This window comes from Malus sylvestris, chromosome 10 (assembly GCF_916048215.2).
Source record: "Malus sylvestris chromosome 10, drMalSylv7.2, whole genome shotgun sequence".
In the NCBI taxonomy this organism is placed as follows: Eukaryota; Viridiplantae; Streptophyta; class Magnoliopsida; order Rosales; family Rosaceae; genus Malus; species Malus sylvestris.
Window position 1 is genome coordinate 22752208 of NC_062269.1, and position 21935 is coordinate 22774142.

A 21935-nucleotide genomic window follows, 5' to 3' on the forward strand; every position below is an offset into this window, starting at 1 on the left:
TAATAAATTAGGAAGAATGAATCCGACGATCCCTTTACGGGTGCTGTACTGTCTGACCTCAATTTATTCTTCTTTATTTCTTCTGGTAATTTTCTTACTTTTCCCATTGAAAACAGAGCCGCGAGAGTCTTGGAAAGCAAGAAATACTCATCATCACCTGACAGGTAAGAAGGGTTTGCATTGTTATTCTGTTTGTTGGGTCCTTGTTAGTGGACTAAACGTGTTGTAAGGGAAAAAATAAAAAAAAACCTGGGGCATTCTGAAGAATTCCCAATTTATGACAAATTTTAGTTGATTCTGCAAACTTAATTCTCTATTGGAACAATTTGGAATTAATTCATGCTTCGATAATTTTCTTTTCACAAAATCATATTATTTTGCAGGTGGCATGAAAATCATTATGCAAAATCTGATTGATAGGCTTAGACCCCTTGTGGGTTTGAAAGGCTGGGATTATTGTGTTCTATGGAAACTGAGTGAAGACCAAGGGTTAATTAAGAGAGGAATTACTTTAGGTATTTAGAAAACTTCATTTTAATCTTTGAAAAAGAAGAATTTTTTTTTTGTGTAAAATTAAAATCTAATTTTTATCTCTTGGTACATTTAATCAGTTGCATAGCTAAGATTTTCAAATAATGAGGTCATAGTATCAACAAAAAAAAGCTTCATTGGACCATTTTGTCGAGCACCTAGTAGGCACATGGTAATTTCAGTCAACATGTGTCGAAACTTTATGCCAATATATGCTGACAACTACTATTATTTGTAGAGGCTAGTCAAGAGTGAATGTAGGATATTGTGAAGTTATGTTAAAAACCGCCAAGGCTTTTCAACGAAAATATTTCATCGAGTACATGATGCACACAATAGAGTTACACACAAGAAGAGAGAAAAATAAAGACAAACATGATAGGAGAAAATAGAAGAAGTAGAAGGATGAGGTTGTAATGTAGTTTGTTGTAGTTGTTTATAGGGGTCAAATACAATACATAAACAAATATAAATGAAAATTTTCCAATGGGATCCTCTTCGGATCCTCACAAAGAGGATCCCAAGGATCTGTAAATCATGTCCGTTTATCGTACATCGTACGGTCATTTTTCGTCAGGTATTGTTTGTGTTCAAGAAATTTAAAATAATTTCGGACCGCATGATGTACGATAAACGAATACGATTCACGAATCTCCATAATCCTCACAAAGAAGATCTAGATTTGAAGTTTTTTAAGTTGTTGGGGTCAATGACAACCAATGACCCCATACTGGCACCACCACTATATTTAATCACCTAATTTATTAATTATATTTGATGTTTTATTTCTCCTTTTCTTCTTAATTTTAATGTATGAATTACATTTACTCTTAATTTTCATTTCATTCATTAAAATAAATTTTGTTGCAGACATTTATGTAAACTAATTTCTTTTATAAAATATATTCTAATACAATTTGTGTTCTTCATTTATAGTTACATTAATTTGTTCAATATATTTCTGTATATTATTTATCGATACTGACATTTAGGTATATTAATTTTTTTTATCGATCAAGATATAATATATATATATTAAAAAATTTAGGAAATATTTTGAAGTACGGTACAATTTCTATACGAAATTTTTTTATATGATTGATACGACCATCCTAAATATTGAACTTAATGAGTTTACTAAATCTTAACGCTTTCATTTAAAAAAAAAGATGGGTTTTGGCCTGTTTTGTTTATCTATAAAAAAAAAATTACTAAATTTATCTAACTAACTTTTCATTAATGTATTGTTTCATCGAGATACAATCTCAATCGTGATGTAATTTTCTTGTTCTTGAATGGGCTTCTTTTAAACAAAAGTTTTTCCCTCGCATCTCGGTTACTTTTATTTTTTTGTTATTTCGTAATCCAAATATATTTTGGTACATACATTTCGATATTGACATTTAGATTTATTAATTTAATGTAATACATTTCGGTACTAACATTTAGTACATACATTTAGGTTCATTATAATATATTAAGGCACAAACATTTCGGTATAAGAAAGTCAATTTAATACCTTTCGATACAGTCATTTTTGTACATTGATGTATTTACATATTTCTATGTCATTAATTTCTTTTAATGTTTTCTCATTTAGATTTCTTTATAATTAAAAGAACTAAAATCAAAATTTTAATGTGTAGATATTAAATAAAAAAATAGAATATAAATTTTAATTAAACTACACTTCAAAGAATTAAAATCAATATATATTCTAACACCATTTTTTTAAAATTTCAATCTTTTTTGGGGACTTATGTTAGAAACTCCTTCAATTATCTGTTGCTAATTGTAATTAAGTTAATATTAATCTCTCTATCTCTTCTTTGTGTGACAAATTTACAGAATTTTTATATATTTTAATTTAGGTTTATTGAGTGGATGGATTGTTGTTGTTCTGGGACTAATGGAAACACTCAGACAAATGGAAGACAAGAGCTTCTTTTTCCAGTTTATGCTGTTCCATGCAGGGATATAATGCAGCACTCAAGAACCAATTCTTGTGATCTTCTTGCCCAGCTTCCTTCTTTCATGTGCTTAGAATATCTTTAGTGGAGTTCGGGACAACTACCGTATAAAATGAGTATAAAACAAATATAGGGATAAAATGAATTTCCAATGGATCGAAAAGTGAGTCCCTAAAGTGTAGGGACTCGCCGGATACTTAGTGTATGTACCCACATTATAGGGACACTACAGGGACTGAAATGGGGGACCTAATAGGACAATTTAAGTGGAAAAACAGGCGTGGGTCTCAATCACATGACCTTGTCTTTTTTTCTTTTTTTTGTCTTTTCAACTGTTTAAAATAGAGGGTCCATAATGATTCTTGCTTTTCAATTCTTTTTACCATTGAAAGATCAACGATTCTAATTAAATAACCGTTTCAATTTAGATTACTCTCTCATGTTGGTTTTCAAATTCTTTTGGTTTCTCTTTTCATAATGTATCTGTTGAAATATTAATATTTTCACCATGAGCTGGTGGCCCAGTTGACACACCCCGACCTGGAATGTCTACTTGGACTCCGAATCGAGTTGTGCTGGCCGACACCTGGAAGATGATGAAGCCATAAAGTGTGGTGATGTGGAAAAAGTAAATAAATTAAACCTAAAAGTGCCTAATCAAAAGAGTGCACGGGTGAGCGGGATTGAACCCTTTTCACACGTGATGTTAGAGCATAAGACAATATAGTAAATAGGATGAGGGTTATACCATTGAAGGTAACCATCTCCTGAGATTTGCCAAAATCCTTATGTATGCGTAAACATAGCTACTAAACCTGGAGAGGCGAAAAACAAAGTTGAGTGGGTCAGTAAAACAATGCTTATACGAAAACCTTTATTTTTGAATATACTAACCCCTCGCCGTAAAACAAGTATAGTTTCCTTAAAACATACTACGTAAGTATGTAATCAAATATAAAAACAATATAACCAGAAATATGCCAAGTCATGATATATCAAATGCCAAAGTAATATAATCATGTGATAATCAATTATAAGTAGTTTGTTCATCATTTAAGCTAGCATACGAGTCGGAACTGCCTAAGGCAATTCTACCCGAAAGGATTGGGTGTAATCAAGGCACTCTAGTACTACGATCACGCGAAGACTGGTGCAGAAGCACGGTCACGTACAAGTCGGATTGCCTAATGCAATCTACCCGACAAGACTAGCACTTAACTTGGATCTAAGGCGAGCGAATGGTGCGGATGTGAACATACACGTGAAGGACTAGCCCTGGCCCTGGGCGGAGTACTAACACCGGGGTGCAGCAAGACGAGCATGTACAATATGTATGAATGTCATGACAATAATATCTCAACCATATAGTAGCATTTATCACATTTCATATCACAATATCGAATACTTGGCAATATAAGCGTAAAAGTGAAGTAACTACACATTTAGGGAAACTATCAATATGTATAGGTATAAAATAAACTACTCACTCACAGATACTTCGCCGCTGACGAGCCACGCAACCTAGCGAAGATGGAAACGCCACTAATAATTGCCCCTAAGCACATAAAGATACAATTAATAAAACTATATTATAACAATTGAATTTGGGAAAACGGACGTCAAAAACAGATTCAGGACATCGAATTACCCTAAGAAGGGTCCTGCTTAAATTTTCAAAAAGTCAACAAAAGTCAACAGGATGAATATTCCCTGAAATACGGAATATTTTCAGATGGATGGGATATTCCCTAACGGAATATTTCTTCTGGGTTAAGGGTTATTAGGTTAGGTTAGTTTAATAGGTTGGACTTAAGGGTTCTAGGCCTAAAGGCCTAAACTAAAAGTGTTTAGGGTTTAAAATGCATGAGCTTAAAACCCTAAAAGGAAATGGCCCAAAAGCCTTTAATTAACCAAATAATAATAAAAAAAATAATAAAGGGTTAGGTTGGGCTGCCCAGGGTTTTGGGCTTTACAGGAACGGCCCGAAGGGCCTGGGTTTGGGTTGCTGCTCCCTAGAGCTAAACGGAGAAGGCCTGATTCCGCCATAAAACTGAAAAACCTTTAAACGTTAATAACTTTGTCAATACTCAACGAAATTGAGTGATTGAAAAACAAAAGTTGTAGTTCTCGAAGAGACTAAGAGAATGGTACCTCGTACGATATCTAACTCACCGTTGTTTGGCTGGAAATCTCCTTGAAAGCTGCAGAGGTCGCCGGAAAGTGGGTAAGATTCAAATGAGTATAACTTCTTCAATACTCAACGAAATTGGGTGAAACAAAATGGAAAGTTGTAGTACTCAGCGAGATGAAGAAATTTCAACATCGTATGCCTTCTAAATCACCCTGGTTTGGCCGAAAATTGCCTTGAAATCTCCGGCCAAACTATGACTTTTTGAAACTGGGTTGTTTCGACGTCGTTTCTTCACCAAAGTGTTGTAGGAGCTTCGTGGGGTTGTGTAAAAGTCTACCCAAGCTTCAAAATGTCCTAACTCACTTGAAAACACGTTGAACTCAGTTAGCCCGAGTTCGGACCTTCCGAGTTAATGAGTCAAAACTCGTCCAAACTGGGTTTTAAGAATATGGTTAAGTTCGTGAATATGATAGGAGTACAATGGGGGTGTTTTTAGGTTCGATTTGTGGGGTTTGGGACTCGTTCACTGGGTTGCAGAGAAGAGGGAGTGTGCAGGAAAGAGAGAGAAGGAAGAGAGAGAATCTTTTTTTTTTGATTGGATGCTAGAGTGTAGGAGAGGATGTGATTGGTGAGTGTGAAGTGATAGGAAGAAAAAGGATGGGTTGAAATAATGGGGGAAAGTGCACTGGTATGGGTAGAAAATAGAACTAGGGATAGGGTTTTTAGATTTCCTATAGTAAAAGGAAATCGAAATATATCCATAATAGTGTTTCCACACCAAAAATAAAATTCACGTACCCTCGTAACAATGTGTACATATTAATTACGGAAACGAGGAAATAAATTAAGAGGAATAAACACGTCCACCTTACTTGCCTCTAAGGGCAATATAGTCAATTCGCATACTCGGGGAGAATTTACATAGGAAAATTAGGGACGGATTGTCACAATCTACCCCCTTATAAAAATTTCGTCCCCGAAATTTAAAATCAGTTATTACACAAAACTCAAAGATAGGAAGAATAAAATATATGTACGTAACGAAGAAATTAAGTTAGAGCGGTTACATCAAAAGGGAAAATGCTGCTCCGTCGCGATTCAGAGTGCATTACTCCTTTTTCATGCCTCCAACTCGTACTCTTTTTCTTCATCAATACAATACTATACTATAATAGTTTTCGTAAAACAAAACGTCGAAAATATTTATATGTACTATCATCCCGTCGAAAATACATATATATAACAACATACGGTTGAAGTAGTTGTACTAATTTTAAAACTGGACATAAAATTTCCTTTACTACGCTCCGGTGCATCGCGTACTCCGAAGGTAAGTACATAATATCCTTGGGTCGAGCCCAAGTAATAAATAAGCAAACTACAACAAACACATAAGTACTAGGTAAGCACTAACGTAAACGAATCTACATACTTACTTGCTTAACGAATCCAACCAATAAGTCCTTGATATTACGGTCTGCAGCCCGTGATATCGACAACTCATTGTTGTCATGATAAGCAAGTAAAACAACGTCTAGTCAAGTCTCTACCGTGCTCACGCACTACCCCCCCTTGGGTAACAACAACAATAAAACAATTCTATATTGTGAACTCTCACAATTGAACACTTGTTCATAAAACTCCTCTATCAACAAGGGCTAAGCAAAGAATCTCCAAAATACATTTCACAGTGACGCAACCAAGACAAAAATTTTTAACTGTAGTTACAAGCAGTTCTAACAGAAATAAGTGTCTAATACAATCATGCTACCACTAAAGAGCAGATAAACACAACATGCCATGTAGGTCCGGTTAAATCGTTCAGACTAGCCGTTAGTTTGAAGAAGAAATGTAGTCGGTGACAAAACTTACTACACAAGGTCTTCAAGAAGGCTTCCCAAAAATTCAAAAGTAAAACACGCATCTTGATGAGGTACCACAGTGACGTACCTGCCACGTAATCAGACCAACGTAGTCTACAATGCCTTAGTAAGCAATTTTATAGAGAAGTTCTCTCGAACTTAGCGAAAAGTAACTACGTCAAGAAGGCTAGAAGAATACTCGAGAATTTGAAGATCAAAGCAAGTCTATCAAGTTTAGGGTATGAGAAAACTGGATCGAATGCATAACATTAACTACAACGGTAGTTTCTGAGATATTTAATCACCACGCTAGAGATTTGTTCAACTGAGCATTTGCTGGGTGATTGAGTAATTAATGGTTACGACTGCACTTCCACTATCAACGATTCTTTTAGACAGCGCATCCACTTTAAGGCAATACTAAGTGCAGTAGTGCAGAAACGTACCAAGGTTGACTAGAACACCTTTCGGCACCAAGAGGTGAAAAAGTTATCCTTTTGGACCAACGAAAAAAAAAAGCGAATTGACTTGCTAAGTCAATCAATAATTACCGTACATCACCATAATCTCCACATGTACTGGAAACTCGTACTAGGGGAGTATGGCGATATTTTCCTATTTCTATTCAGACATAGGAAGTGATTACAATTTCCCGAACGATTCTCAATCACTTGTGAGTATCATCAAATCGTAGTTTGTGAATCGTTTGTGAATCTCGACTAGAATGTGATAAGACAAGCTAGAGGCGTTCAATGGTAGATATGTTTTTTGTTGTTGTAGCAGCAATATGCTTGCAGAATCGGGGTAGTACATGATAATGCAATCGTAGACGTTGGTTTGGTTCTTCCATTCATCGCTGTAAAAAATTTAGCTCTTTCCCAGCGAAAGTGTACTCGAGAAATTTATGACGTTAGTGAAGATTTGAACACATTTCTCCACAAAGAAGTGTCATCCATCTTTCGAATAAAGATGATGACTGTTGACTTTAGGTCATGAATAAGATGGTTCGTTTCGAATGGTTCTAACCATTGGAAAATAAAAGCAACACTCTGTCATATTGCTTCTGCCCGGTCGAAACATCCAATGAACACGTCACACTAGATCTCGAAATGATTAGAGTCAACAAATGGTGTAAAATAAGGGTAAGATGAGACAACACTTTAGTTGTCAAAAACTTTAATCATTCGCAATAACCCAACCTAAATTAACTTTCCTCGGTCGTAAGTGAGGAGAGACACGGTAGCCTAAAAGATTGCCAACAATTTGTCGATAAATTAACAAGATCAAGATATCATAGTTTTGCAATACCTTGTAAGAATTTCAACCTTCTTCCACTAAACCCTTTTTGAAAAAAGGAAGGATTGTTGTTTACCAAGATCACGTCTCCCAAAAAAGTACCAGCTTATAATGATTACTCGAGAGATTGGTATAAGGCTGAGTGTCGGTGTTCCCAAACAATTAATTTTTTGATACTGCAATTGGGGAGAGAGTCGTTGATAAGACTACTCCGAATTTCGTCAAGCTATGAAAGAGTTCTCGGTTTCCAAAAGTTAATTGGAGATAATAACAACTCAAAGTAGGACTAACGGTTTTAGTTGTCAATCGATTGAGTCGTTGAAGTCTTGGTACGACTCTAGGGTTTGACCTTTCACCTTGTGGATAGGTCTGAGGTTCCTTAGATAAGGTATTTGGTTGGTTAGGCGACAAGGGCCCTCCATAAAAGTTACGTGCCGTCTTCTCTTAAGGGTTCAAAAAGATGCAAGGAAAACTGTGCAAAATAGAGAATAGATCGAGGTGTACCTTACTTCACTAATTAGTGACAGCTCTGAAGCAAATTGAGAAATGACGCCAAAAGTATACGTCCTTGAATTGAACAATACTGCTTCTTTTCTCTACGCCACGTACTACAAGGTCTTTGTAAACTCCTCAAAACTCGTTCCACTCCTAAATTTCCACGATTTAGTTCTTCGGCTCAAGTAGTCTCTGTAAATCAGTTTATCAATCGTGCCGCTAATTAACGCGCTTAGGGTATTTTAACATTGTTCGTTACCCTGAAACTATGAACTGGCATTCTGGCTTAAAGGTATAACTCCTAAACACTAGTACCCGCATCCGATGTTAGAAATCATACGACCGAATACTAGTCATGGTTTCTGGATATCAGACAACATCGTTAATTAGCAGCGTCACCGTAGGCTGATTATGGTTAGAAAGTTTCAGGGCTGGAACATACTTTGCTAAAGATCTACTTCGAAAATGACATTATCGAAAGTTGATCTTCCACCTGAAGATCCAGTATGAACACTAGTACGTTTGAAGATATTCGTGTTAACAGAGACCAAAAGTAATTGTCCTTCAGATGATCTTCCGCTAGATGCTACCACATTAGCATTAGGTTGCTGCTTCAAATATTTCTAGAATTTGCTACTTCGTCAAGATTCTAAGAGAGGGTAAACTAATAGGTGCTACCAAAGAAACAAAACCATTTCTGGTTTCCTAATTTGAAGGGTTGGTAAAAATAATTAGTAAATCCCGGGTGATACTTAACTCTTAATGCATTAGCCCGGCTGCGGGGTTAGCAACTGGTTTCTCCCAAAATAAAACTTCCTTGATAGGAAGATTCGTCGTTTAAAGTCTAGCGGCGATTTCCAAAATGATTCTCTAAAATGACGATAAGTCGTCTAAAGTGCCCAAAACTTGAGTAAAAGTTAACAAGTTTTTCGTGCTCAAAGAGGTTTGAAAACCAAGAATGCTTACATCACGTGTGTGATGAACGCAATACTACCCAGACTTAAGCTCTGATACCAAACTGACACACCCCGACCCGTAATGTCTACTTAGACTCCGAATCGAGTTGTGCTGGTTGATACCTGGAACGTGACGAAGCCATAAAGTGTAGTGATGTGGAAAAAGTGAATAAATTAAACCTAAAAGTGCTTAATCAAAAGAGTGCGCAGGTGAGCGGGACTGAACCCTTTTCACACGTGATGTCAGAGCATAAGTAAGTATAGTAAATAGGATGAGAGTTATACCACTGAAGGTAACCATCTCTTGAGATTTGCCAGAATCCTCGTATACGTAAACACAACTACTAAACCTGGAGGGGCGAAAAACAAAGTTGAGTGGGTCAGCAAAACAATGCTTATATGAAAACCTTTATTTTTTAATATACTAACCTCTCGCTGTAAAACAAGTATAGTTTCCTTAAAACATACTACGTAAGTATGTAATTAAATATAACAACAATATATCCAGAAATATGCCAAGTTATGATATATCAAATGCCAAAGTAATATAATTATGTGATAATCAATTATAAGTAGTTTGCTCATCATCTAAGCTAGCACATGAGTCGGAACTACCTAAGGCAATTCTACCCGACATGATTGGGTGTAATCAAGGCACTCTAGTACTACGATCACACGAAGACTGGTGTAGAAGCACGGTCATGTACAAGTTGGATTGCCTAATGCAATCTACCCGACAGGACTGGACCTAACTTAGATCCAATGCGAGTGAATGGTGCGGATGTGAACATAAACGTGAAGGAATGGCCCTGGCCCTGGGCGGAGTACTAACACCGGGGTGCAGCAAGATGAGCATGTACAATATGTATGAATGTCATGACAGTAATATTTCAACCATATAGCAGCATTTATCACATTTCATATCACAATATCGAATACTTGGCAATATAAGCGTAAAAGTGAAGTAACTACGCATTTAGGGAAACTATCAATATGTATAGGTATAAAATAAACTGTCCACTCACAAATACTTTGCCGCTGACGAGCCACGCAACCTAGCGAAGATGGAAACGCCACTAATAATTGCCCCTAAGCACATAAAGGTACAATTAATAAAACTATATTATAACAATTGAATTTGGGAAAACGGACGTAAAAAACGGATTCCGGATGTCGAATTACCCTAAGAAGAGTCCCACTTATATTCTGAAATGTCAATAAAAGTCAACATGATGAATATTCCTTGAAGGACGGAATATTTTCAGACGGATGGGATATTCCCTAACGGAATATTTCATATGGATTAAGGGTTATTAGGTTAGGTTAGTTTAATAAGTTGGACTTAAGGGTTCTAGGCCTAAAGGCCTAAATTAAAAGGGTTTAGGGTTTAAAATGTATGAGCTTAAAGCCCTAAAAGGAAATGGCCCAAAGGCCTTTAATTAACCAAATAATAATAAAAAATAATAATAAAGGGTTAGGTTGGGCTGCCCAGGGTTTTGGGCTTGGCAGGAACGGCCCGAAAGGCCTGGGTTTGGGTTGCTACTTGCCGGAGCTAAACGGAAGGGAAGGCTGGATTCGGCCATAAAACTTAACAACCTTTAAACGTTAATAACTTTGTCAATGCTCAACGAAATTAAGTGATTCAAAAACAAAATTTGTAGTTCTTGAAGAGACAAAGAGAATGGTATGTCGTACGACGTCTAACTAGCCATGGTTTGGCGGAAATCACCTCGAAAGCCGCGAAGATCGCCGGAAACTGGGTAAGATTCAAATGAGTATAACTTCTTCAATACTGAATGAAATTGGGTGAAACAAAAAGGAAAGTTGTAGTACTCAGTGAGACGAAGAAATTGATACCTTGCATGCCGGCCAACTATCCATGGTTTGGCCGGAAATTGCCTCGAAAGCTCCGGCCAAACTGTGACTTTTTGAAACTGGGTTGTTTGGACGTTGTTTCTTCACCAAAGTTTTGTAAGAGCTTTGTGGGGTTGTGTAGAAGTCTACCTAAGCTTCAAAATGTCCCAACTCACTCGAAAACATGTCGAACTCAATTAGCCCGAGTTTAGACCTTCCTAGTTAACGAGTCAAAACTCGTCCAAACTGGGTTTTAAGAACATGGTTGAGTTCGTGAAGATAAGAGTACAATGAGGGTGTCTTTAGGTTCGATCTGTGGGACTCGTTCACTGGGTTGCAGAGAAGAGGAAGTATGCGGGAAAGACAGAGAGAAGGAAGATAAAGAATCTTTTTTTTTTATTGGATGCTAGAGTGTAGGAGAGGATGTGATTGGTGAGTGTGAAGTGCTTGGAAGAAAAAGGATGGGTTGAAATAATGGGGGAAAGTGCACGGGTATGGGTAGAAAATAGAACTAGGGATAGGGTTTTCAGATTTCCTATAGTAAAAGGAAATCGAAATATATCCATAATAGTGTTTCCACACCAAAAATAAAATTCACGTACCCTCGTAACAATGTATACTGATTAATTTCGGAAACGAGGAAATAAATTAAGAGGAATAAACACGTCCACCTTACTTGCCTCTAAGAGCAACTCCAATGTAGGAGCCTTCCCCCCAGGCTATTCACTATTTAATCCGCCAGTGAACAGTAACTGCCCTTAATGAATAGTAATTGCCGTGGCAATTGCTTTTTGCATCTCAACCCCTGCACTGAATAGCCTTGGCAATTGACAATAAAATATTATTATTGTTTTATTTATAAAATAATACATAATAATTTTATTTGTAATTTCGGATAAGATTTTTAATTGTTCTCATTGCGCCACATGTCATTATCCAAAAAGCCAATAGCAATAAAATATTTGTATTTTTTTATTTATAAAATAATTGAAAATAATTTTATTGTAATTTCAGATAAGATTTTTAATCGTTCTCGTTGCGCCACGTGTCATTATCAGCAAAGACAATTATTAGTGATGGATTTCCGATCAGATTTTTAATCGTTGTCGTTACGCCACGTGTCATTATCTGAAAAGACAATTATTGGTGATGGATTTCATATAAGATTTTTAACCAATCACGTCGTGCCACGTGTCATAATCCGATTACAATCTTTGAGGCTAGATTTCCACCAGATTTTTAGCGAATGACGGCATGCCACGTGGCATTATCTACAACCTAATCCTTTCTTAATCCTCCATATAATCCACCATCCATCGTCAGAAATCTCACACCAATTTTCTCAAGATCTCTATCATTATTCATAGTTTCTGCTTCCTTCTTCACCAAAATCCCTATCATTATTCATAGTTTCTGCTTCCTTCTTCACCAAAATCTCTATCATTATTCATAGTTTCTGCATCCTTCTTACAATGTCTTCTACTTCTTCTTCAAAGATGATGTGGGAAATCGATCAAGAAGAGGAAGAATTGTTTAACCAATCAGAAGGAATGTTTGCAGCCATTATTCTTACTTTGTGCAAAAGCCGGATGCTTTTGGGTGCTATGGGTCTCTTAGGATGCTTGCATATGGAGCAGCTGCAGACCAAGTGGGTGAGATAACGAGGATGGAAAAATCAACCATTCTTGAGTCCCTGATGAGGTTTTGCTCGGTAATTGAATCTATCTGCACCGCAGAATACCTCCGGAGACCTACTCATATGGACTTGGAAAGACCTACACCGCAGAGTTCCAGGGATGATTGGAAGCATTGATTGTATGCACTGGACTTAGAAAAACTGTCCAAGTGCATGGCAAGGCGCTTATGGGGACAGAAAAGGATAAAAAAGTATCATATTGAAGGCGGTGGCATCTTTTGATACATGGATTTGACATGCCTTTTTTGGGGTTCCGGGAGCTCAAAATGATCTCAATGTCCTTGCCTAATCCCCAATGTTCAACGAAGTCCTGCAAGGAAAAGCACCAAAAGTCACATAATGGGTCAACAAACTTAAATACGACGGGCCATAGTACCTAGCAGACGACATTTACCCAAGGTGGGAATCGTTTGTCAAAACAGTGCTACGTCCACGAAGTGCAAAGGAAAAATACTTTGCAAGCTGCCAAAAAGGATGCAGGAAAGATGTGGAGCGTTGTTTTGGTATACTCCAAGCTCGTTGGGCTATTGTTAGGGGTGCTGCCAGAATGTTTGATGTAAAGTCGCTTCGATCCATCATGATGACGTGCATCATTCTTCACAACATGATTATGATTAGGAGTACGATTATGATGTCGTTGATGAATATGAACCAGACACGATGAACAATTTCAGAACACAAATATATTGTGCTCATGATGCCACCGAAGAACCCGTGCAACACGAGCCATTACAAAGGGATGGACGTTACAATGATAGGGTCATTCAACGATATACCGCACTTCAAAGGCCATATATGCACAATGCTCACCAAATTGACTTGATAGAGCACCAGTGAGAATTGAGGGGTGCCGAAGATACTTAAGTTCATTAGTGTTTGTTTTTATTTGGTGTGTTTATTTTATTTTATGTGGTGTGTTTTTAGTTCATTTAGTGAGTTGAAATGTAATTTTGGTATGTTGATGTAATTTTATTTGGTGTTTGTTTTTATTTGGTGTATTTTTTTGGTGTGTTGATGTTATTTTATTTGATGTGTTTAAATGTGTTTTGAATAAAGTACTAAATTCAATAAATTGGAAACAACATAAAGGACTCTATTCAATGAATAAGAAATTACAACCCGAATTGATTGGAAAATTATGGGTTCGTGAATGGATAGTCATCACCTAACCAATTTTTCGTGCTAGGATGATCTTCTCTTGTCATGCTAGGATGATCTTCTCTTGTCGTGCTAGGACCATCTCCTCTTACTCTCGCTTCTCTTGCATGCCTCCTTCGCATCACGTCCGCTTTCTCCGACTTCCAAAAATATGTAGAGTTTGGAGACTTCCCTTCTAAAGGCTCCTTCATAATGTTACAATCTTGTTCAACCATTCTTTCTTCTATGTTCTCTTTCTTGCCGAAGTAGTTCTCTTTCTCTCTCATCAGCTTCAAATTTTTTCTCAAAAGCTGCAGCTTTGCATCCTCTTTAGCCTTATCAGCCTCAAATTTTTCCTGGGGCAAAGTCAATTCACCTTGGTGGGCAAGGTCTTCCATATACTTTGCATAATCATTCTTGGAAGCATTACCTTTTTCTCTTTGAAGCCTTCTTACCTTGAGGCCTAATTGGAAAACAGATCGACCCCGACGCTTGTGCAACGGGGGGCGTTTCAGGCACTTCTTCTGCATCATCTTCACCATGATCATGCGAGGCATGATCAGGTGTAAAGTGTAGATGGGTGCTGTTCATGAAAACTTCTGGACCGACAGGCACAACTCTGAATTTAGGACAATCTTTGACAATATTCCAACATTCAAACCGGGTGAATGTTTTGTTTTTGCTTTTGGTTTTGGTTTTGGCACCATACCAAGCTTGTGCTTGAAGTTCCTACACAATGCGGGAGAATAAATAATTATAATGAGAATAGGTAACAAATAAATAATACAAACAAATAATTATAATGAAAGTAGGTAACAAATAAATAATACAAACAAATAATTATAATGAAAGTATGTAACAAATAAATAATACAAACAAATAATTATAATGAAAGTAGCTAACAATTAAATAATACAAACAAATAAATAATATATTGTTATCTGATATGCTAAATTTTCCTCACTTTGAAGATTACCACTAGCTTGTGCCAAGGCGTCTCTCCACGTACTAAACCCTTGGCTAAGTAATTTCCAACGACTGGACATCGATTCTTTAGTTCTTTGCCCATCCATTTTCTCAAGATAATTGGTATGAATAAGACTTCACATTTCTCGCAACTGCATCTCATTACCCATAAGTGAATCATGAGTAACTTGAACCCAGCTAGTACACAATGCAACATCTTCAAGAAGCGTCAAATTCGTACCTGCTTGAGTAGTCATTTTGTTGGAAAAAAATTGGATTCAAACTTTCAGAGAAAGACAGGAATGTGGTTGAAAGTAGTTGAGAAAATATGAAATTGTGGTGTAAGGTAGAAGATAATGAGAAGGTATTTATAGAAAAGTAAAATCAAATTTTTTAATAATTTTTCATAACTTTTTTTCGGATTTTAAAGAATTTTTTACATTTAAAAAAAAAACTTTATTCACCTAATTAATCTCTGCCGTTGGATTTAAAAAAAATTGAATTCCAACACTCCAGATTGTGCCACATGGCACAACGGTAACATTTCAGAATTTTAAACTGTTTTTTTTTTTTTTTTTTTAATTTACAAAGCCTAATAACGTGGACCATTGATCTTAGATCAAACAAATGAAATTAAATGAGATTTTTAAATGTTTTTTACCGTTGGAAATCCAACGGTCTATAAAATAAGGTCGTTGCAATCAAACGGACATGGCTTCCCCATCGGTAACATTTCAAAACAGGCGCCACAGGCCCCAACCCTATTTTTTTTGTCGGAAGATGCTCGCCTACGCGTGCGTGAAACACATGCGCCTGACGCAGCCCTCGGGCTCTCGGGCTGGCAATCGACGCCGACCCTATTCCTTAGGCCTCGTCTGTCACTCGGGCTACCCAACGCTGGACCCTATCCCCCCAACAATTTGGTCCTGTTTGAAGGCCTGGCCCCCAAGCAACCTCCCCCGCTGGAGTTGCTCTGAGGGCAATATAGTCAATTCGCATACTCAGGGAGAATTTACATAGGAAAATTAGGGACGGGCCGTCACACCAGTAGTAAATGGAGGATTGCGAGGTTTCCTTCAAATTAAAAACTGGAAGTCTTGGGTTCGAAACCCATTGTTGGTGTGAAAGCCAAACTTGTGGCCAGAGGGAGGCTGAAATGCCTCTATGAGTCTTCCCTGCCCCCGGAATGGGTGGATAACCGTGGTTTGCCACCAGTTGTCCCCCTTTTTAAAAAGGAAAAAAATTAATATTTTCAATTTGGATTACTCTTTCATTTTGTTCTCTCATCATTCCTATAAATACCAAATTATCTAACCAAAACTTACCACAACTTCATCTCCTATACTCAGTTCACTCGTACTCAATTCACTCATTCTAGTTACGTTTTTGTGAAGAAAAAAAATTAGTGTCATAATTTGAACTCTTTTGGTTAAAATGTTCACAAAAATATTTTACGAGAACATAAACAAAAATGTGCACCTAATCAAATTATCACATAAAATTGTAAAAACCTCAAATTTAGGGATTTTACTATAAGGACTCTCCCATTGGAAGCAATACTCCTTTAGAGACAAAAAGATTCCCTTTTAAGTCCTTAAATGAATACTCAAAGTTGTTGGCAGGAGTCCCTAAATAAAGACTTCTATTGAAGATGCTCTTAGACTCTGGGTAACTATAAATATTATTTAGCCTTAATTTTTGTATTTTTTTTAATCATTCAATCAATTATAATTAGTACTAAGTTGTGTTTGCAAGGATTTGTGCATAGGCATTAATTTCAAGCAGCTCATTTGGTTGAACTCTACTAATATAGATTTTTTTTCTTCTTCTTTTTAAAAAAGGGGAACAACGGGTGGCAAGCTACAGTTATCCACTTTTTCGAGGCCCGAAGAGGCTATGGTATAGTCGGCGTCCAATTCTTTTAGATATTTATAAGAAAAAAAATCCCCTCTTTATCGAGCATATATGTAGGGAATTGTTATTGACACTCCAAAAATCTAATAGTGCACTCCAAAATTTCTATATTTAGTAAGAAAAATAGTCTAATAAGGAGTGCACAATTGAATTTTTGGAGTGCCAATAATAGGTCCCTATGTAACTCTCCTCATCACTTACATTTTGCAGGAAAGAGATGAGACTAGGGTTTTGGTTCCAAGTAGTGGAGGGTTGATTGAGATGTTTGCCTCTAAAGATGTATGATATGTATGATGCTTCACTTCTAAACCTTCCTTTTAATTTGTTATTTTAGACTTTTATGTGGGGAAATTCTTGCATATGCGTGTCCGTAGGTGTCACCTCTCACACAAAATGTGAGCCTGAGTTAGATCCACATACAAAGGTGCTGTATACAAACGTTTGCATGCTAGAATTTCTTGTGTACATGATATGAACCAACCACTTGAAACATTGTGTCCTACAAAAGTTTTGTGGGGGATGGGGTATGTAAGGGTCACAATAGTTTTTGCCAGCAACTAACAAATTCACACATTACAATTTATAAGTATTCATTAATACGCTTTTTTTTTTTCTTCACTTTCACAGGTCTCTGAAGACCAACAAGTGATTGATTTTATCACTGTCCAATGCAACATTTCACATGAGCAAGACATCCTGCTTAATGCAAGCACAAAAACAAGCTTCACTGTTGATATAAACAACATGAGCAGTGACATAAGACCAAAGGCATTTCTGGTAGATGAAAATGAAGGAAATGATCATCTGAACAACATTCATAGTTTCCAGCAACAACCTGTTTTTCCTGCAATGGCATTGGATCACATTTCGAATTTGCCATGCGATATCGCAGTTGACCAAATCCGCCTATGCAGCACTTTCCCAATGAATTTCCTCCAAAATAGTAACAATGATACTGTCTATAATTTTGATCAAGGTTCACATGAGTCTTTGGGAGAGGTGGGGCTTCGAGCTGATAGTGATGCACACAAATTGCATAATAATATTCGAGTTAATGAGGGAATAGAAAACATGGAGCAGCAGGTTGTTGATGATCAAGACTCAATTAAACACAAGGGTGGAAGAACTGCAAATCATTCAGCTTCTGATTGTACTGATCAATTTGATGATGACGGTGGCACAAATTATAGGAGGAGAACAGGAAAAAAGCCTCAATCCAAAAACCTTGTGGCGGAGAGGAAGAGAAGGAAGAAACTTAACGAAAGACTCTATGATTGCCTTCGCTCTTTGGTTCCCAACATTTCTAAGGTGATGATCATGGCCTTATTATTATTTTTTTTTTTCCAATTGTACTAGATGACTGTACATTTGCTTATGTGATGGTTGATATGTTAACTAACACTTGATCGTAGTAACTCGTGTGACAAGTATGTAATCACATCATGTGGTTGGTTAATGTGACGTAAAAAATGGGACAACTTTAGCAGAATGTAATGCCTACTCATTTGATTCACAGATGGACAAGGCTTCCATCCTTGGGGGACGCGATTGACTTCATGAAGGAGTTACAGAGGTAAGAAAAAGAACTCCAAGATGAGCTTGAGCAGCTTTCAAATGATGGAAGATGGAAGAAAAGGAATGCCAATAATATCTGTGGAAACCACACCAATTTGCAGCCAGAAACTCTGAGTCAAAACGGAAATACCATTGTAAATAAACAAGGAACTTATGAACTTCCAAATCGGTTTCATGTGGGAACAGGAGACATTGGCAACATCTCTAAACAAAACCAAGACTCGGATATTACTAATGACAGGGGACAAGAGATGGAGGTATAAACTTTTATTATATCTTTTAAAACTTGACATGTTAGATAAACATAATGAAATAATATGATTGCAGCCACAGGTAGGGGTGATTCAGTTGGATGGAAATGAATTCTTTGTGACTGTGTTCTTTGAGCACAAGCCAGGAAGGTTTGTTAGATTGATGGATGCATTGGATTCTTTAGGCTTGGAAGTGACCAATGCATTTACTAGCTTCAGAAGCCTTGTCTCTAACGTCTTCAAAGTAGAGGTAGGTAACCAATTATCTCCTAATTGTTACTTAATTATGTACCTCCTCACAACTGTTAATGTTAATGTTAGGGATAAGTAACATTCAAGAATCATACTATAAAAGACAAAATCCCTCATTTATCAACAGTAAGTGTCAGATACAACAATATATAGTCAGGTCTAATAATAGTTGGATCAATGAGTTTTTTTCTTTTATTCTTTTCTTCTTTTTTTATTCAAACCGGCGCTTTCAGTGTTTTATAAAACAAGAATTTTGGGGGCTTATTCGTGAAAAGCACTTAAATTAGTTGGGACTTGGGAATGTTAATTATTTTATTTTTACTCACTAATATTAAATTTTAATTATATGTTTGGTTAATTACGCAGAAAAAAGACACTGCAGTAGTTCAAGTTGATCATGTGAGGGACTCTCTGCTAGAGATAACAAGGAATCCATCATCCAAAGGGTGGACAGAGATGATGGCTAAAGCATTAGGGAACGTCAGTCCATTGGATCATTTTCAACACGATCATTACCAACAACACCATCTCCACGATTACCATGCTTCTTCATACCACCTACAACATCTTTATACTTAGTTAAGCATAATCTACTAATTAATTATGTTTTTGAGCATTCTGATGTAGAATATGTAAGAATATGAACATGAGTATTCGGTGAACTGGCATTAGCTATTTGGACCGATTAGTATAAGAAAGCCTTATAGGAAGATGAATGTGAGTTCTTGTTGATAGAGGAATCTATCATGGAGATGAACTGATATAGATTAGGAAACATGAGTTGTTTCCTAAGCGGATTGTAATAGGAAATCCTCATTGGATTAGGAGAGGTATATGTATATATATATATATATATATGCTGTAATCTCTGCTCTCACAAACATACGCTCAATCAAGAACTAAGCCATATTCTTAGTTAGAGCATTAAGAGTTCTGCCAGAGAGGAGAAGAGTTGCAACATACAGAGTTTGGACTGCTGCATCCATGGCGTTTTCCAACGGAGGTTCATCAGGTTAGTGTGAATGCAGTAGTTCATATGAAAAGACTTTGTGCTTTCTTGGTTGTGTTTACTGTCGCTTAAATCTTGATCTTGGCTATATAAATCTTACATGTGGTATCAGAGCCATAGGTTTGAGTTCTTAAATTCAATCAAGCAAAGTCAATAATTCAGATAATTACGGTCATCTGGTTCCGAAACCGGTTCTAGGTTTCACAACAATTTTTCCTAAAACGGTGCGTTTTGGTAAAATAAGGTTAGAATGTTATGACTGTCGGTATTCGAAATCTATTAAATTTTTTTTTTTTGGGGTTTTCTGGGTTAGGGGAAAGAAGAGTTTATCTTGTTCCTTTAATCCCGACTCATTCATAAAGCAATATGAGGAAATTCAAATCATGTTATTAAGTGTTCAACATCTGTTTTAAATGTTTCAGCTGCTGGGTGTTGATGTTTGTCTTTTTAAACGGTATGTGATCTTCAAAACTCGGATTAGCAATATGAATATCATAAATCTTGTATAATGGTCTGTATAATGATTTTTGATGAACATGAAAAAAGTCATTCTTAGCATATGATTTAATTTCTGTAAATAAGGCATCTTAATGGTCTGTATAATGAAAGAAGCCATTCTTAAGATGATTATATTTGGTTAAATTTATGCAAATTTATTGTCGCTATTGAAATCATGAACTGAGATGTATGGAACAAATCAGTGTAATTGATGGTTGGTTCTGATTATACGGTGATCAGTTCGTGATCTATTCTGAAACCGATAATCCTATATGCGCCTACCAACTGTTGGTTGTTAAGATTGTATATATGGATATTGGTTATAAAGCTTTGATGTGCAATAGACTGTGAAACAAAATCTGAACTTTGAATGTTCATATGGTGATTTCAAGTTCATCGATGTCTGCAATATCAATGAAAACCTTAAACTTAGCAAATATTCTGATCCTTACTGGTGGTAGTAATTACAAGAAGTTGAGGAGGGACATCAACTTGCTATTAACTCTCAATGAGTTTGATATAGCAATTGAAAATCCCAAGCCTGTAATTAGTGATCAAAGCACTAGAGCTGAGAAATCTGATTATGAAAGATGGTCAAGGGCTAATAAGGTAGCATTTTCCATCCTAGAAGTTGGGATGACTGACACTATTAGAGGAGGAATTAAGAAACCAGAGCTTGCTGTGGAATACTTGGCTGCAATTGAAAAGAAATTTAAGGAGTCCGAGAAGGCAGAAGTAAGTCAGTAAATGTCTGTATTGACTCAGTACAAGATAGAAGGTACTGGCTTAATAAGGGATCATATAATGAAGATGTCAGATGCTGCCGAGAAGTTAAACTCCATGGATGTAAATATTGGAGAGAAGCAACTTGTGTTTATGATCCTTCAAGCACTCCCTGCCAAGTATAGTCAGTTGAAGGTCTCTTACAATACACAGGACAAGAACTGGGACATAGATGAATTGATTACACAATGTGTGCAAGAGGAAACTCGGCAAAAGCAAGAGAAAGGCAAAGAGATCGATGAATCATACTATGTGCAACCTGGAAGAGAGAAGAAAGCATTCAACAATAACAGCTCTTCTGGTTCTGGTAAGAATTCTAAATTCACTAAGAATTCTAGTAAATTCAATATATCTGCTAAAGTAATTGACTCCCCTAGAAAATCTAATAAATTTAAGGCTAAACCTAAAGATGTGTCTAAACTTAAGTGTTTTTGGTCCAAGACTAAAGGGCATTTGAAAGTGAATTGTGAGATTTTTAAAGATTATGTGAAGAGCAAAGAAAAGGAACAAGTACTTGTCTGTGTTGAGTCAAACCTTTGTGAAGTACCTGTTGATTCTTGGTGGTTTGACACTGGATGCTCGGTCCACATAACTAACTCTTTAAAAGGTTTTCAAAAACAAAAGGAGATCGGAAATACTGTGTATCATGTCTATGTGGGGGAAGGGACTAAGGTTGCAGTGCATTCCATTGGGGTAGTGAACTTAAAACTGAATTCTGGTTTTGTTTTACAACTGAAGGATGTGCTCTATGTGCCCAAA

The 21935-nt window shown here is 36.6% G+C and overlaps 1 pseudogene; it reads left to right on the forward strand.

The window, feature by feature from the left end:
- The first annotated feature begins 386 nt into the window (after positions 1–386).
- On the forward strand, positions 387–19465 carry LOC126586602 (transcription factor ABORTED MICROSPORES-like; annotated as a pseudogene).
- The last annotated feature ends 2470 nt before the right edge of the window (positions 19466–21935 follow it).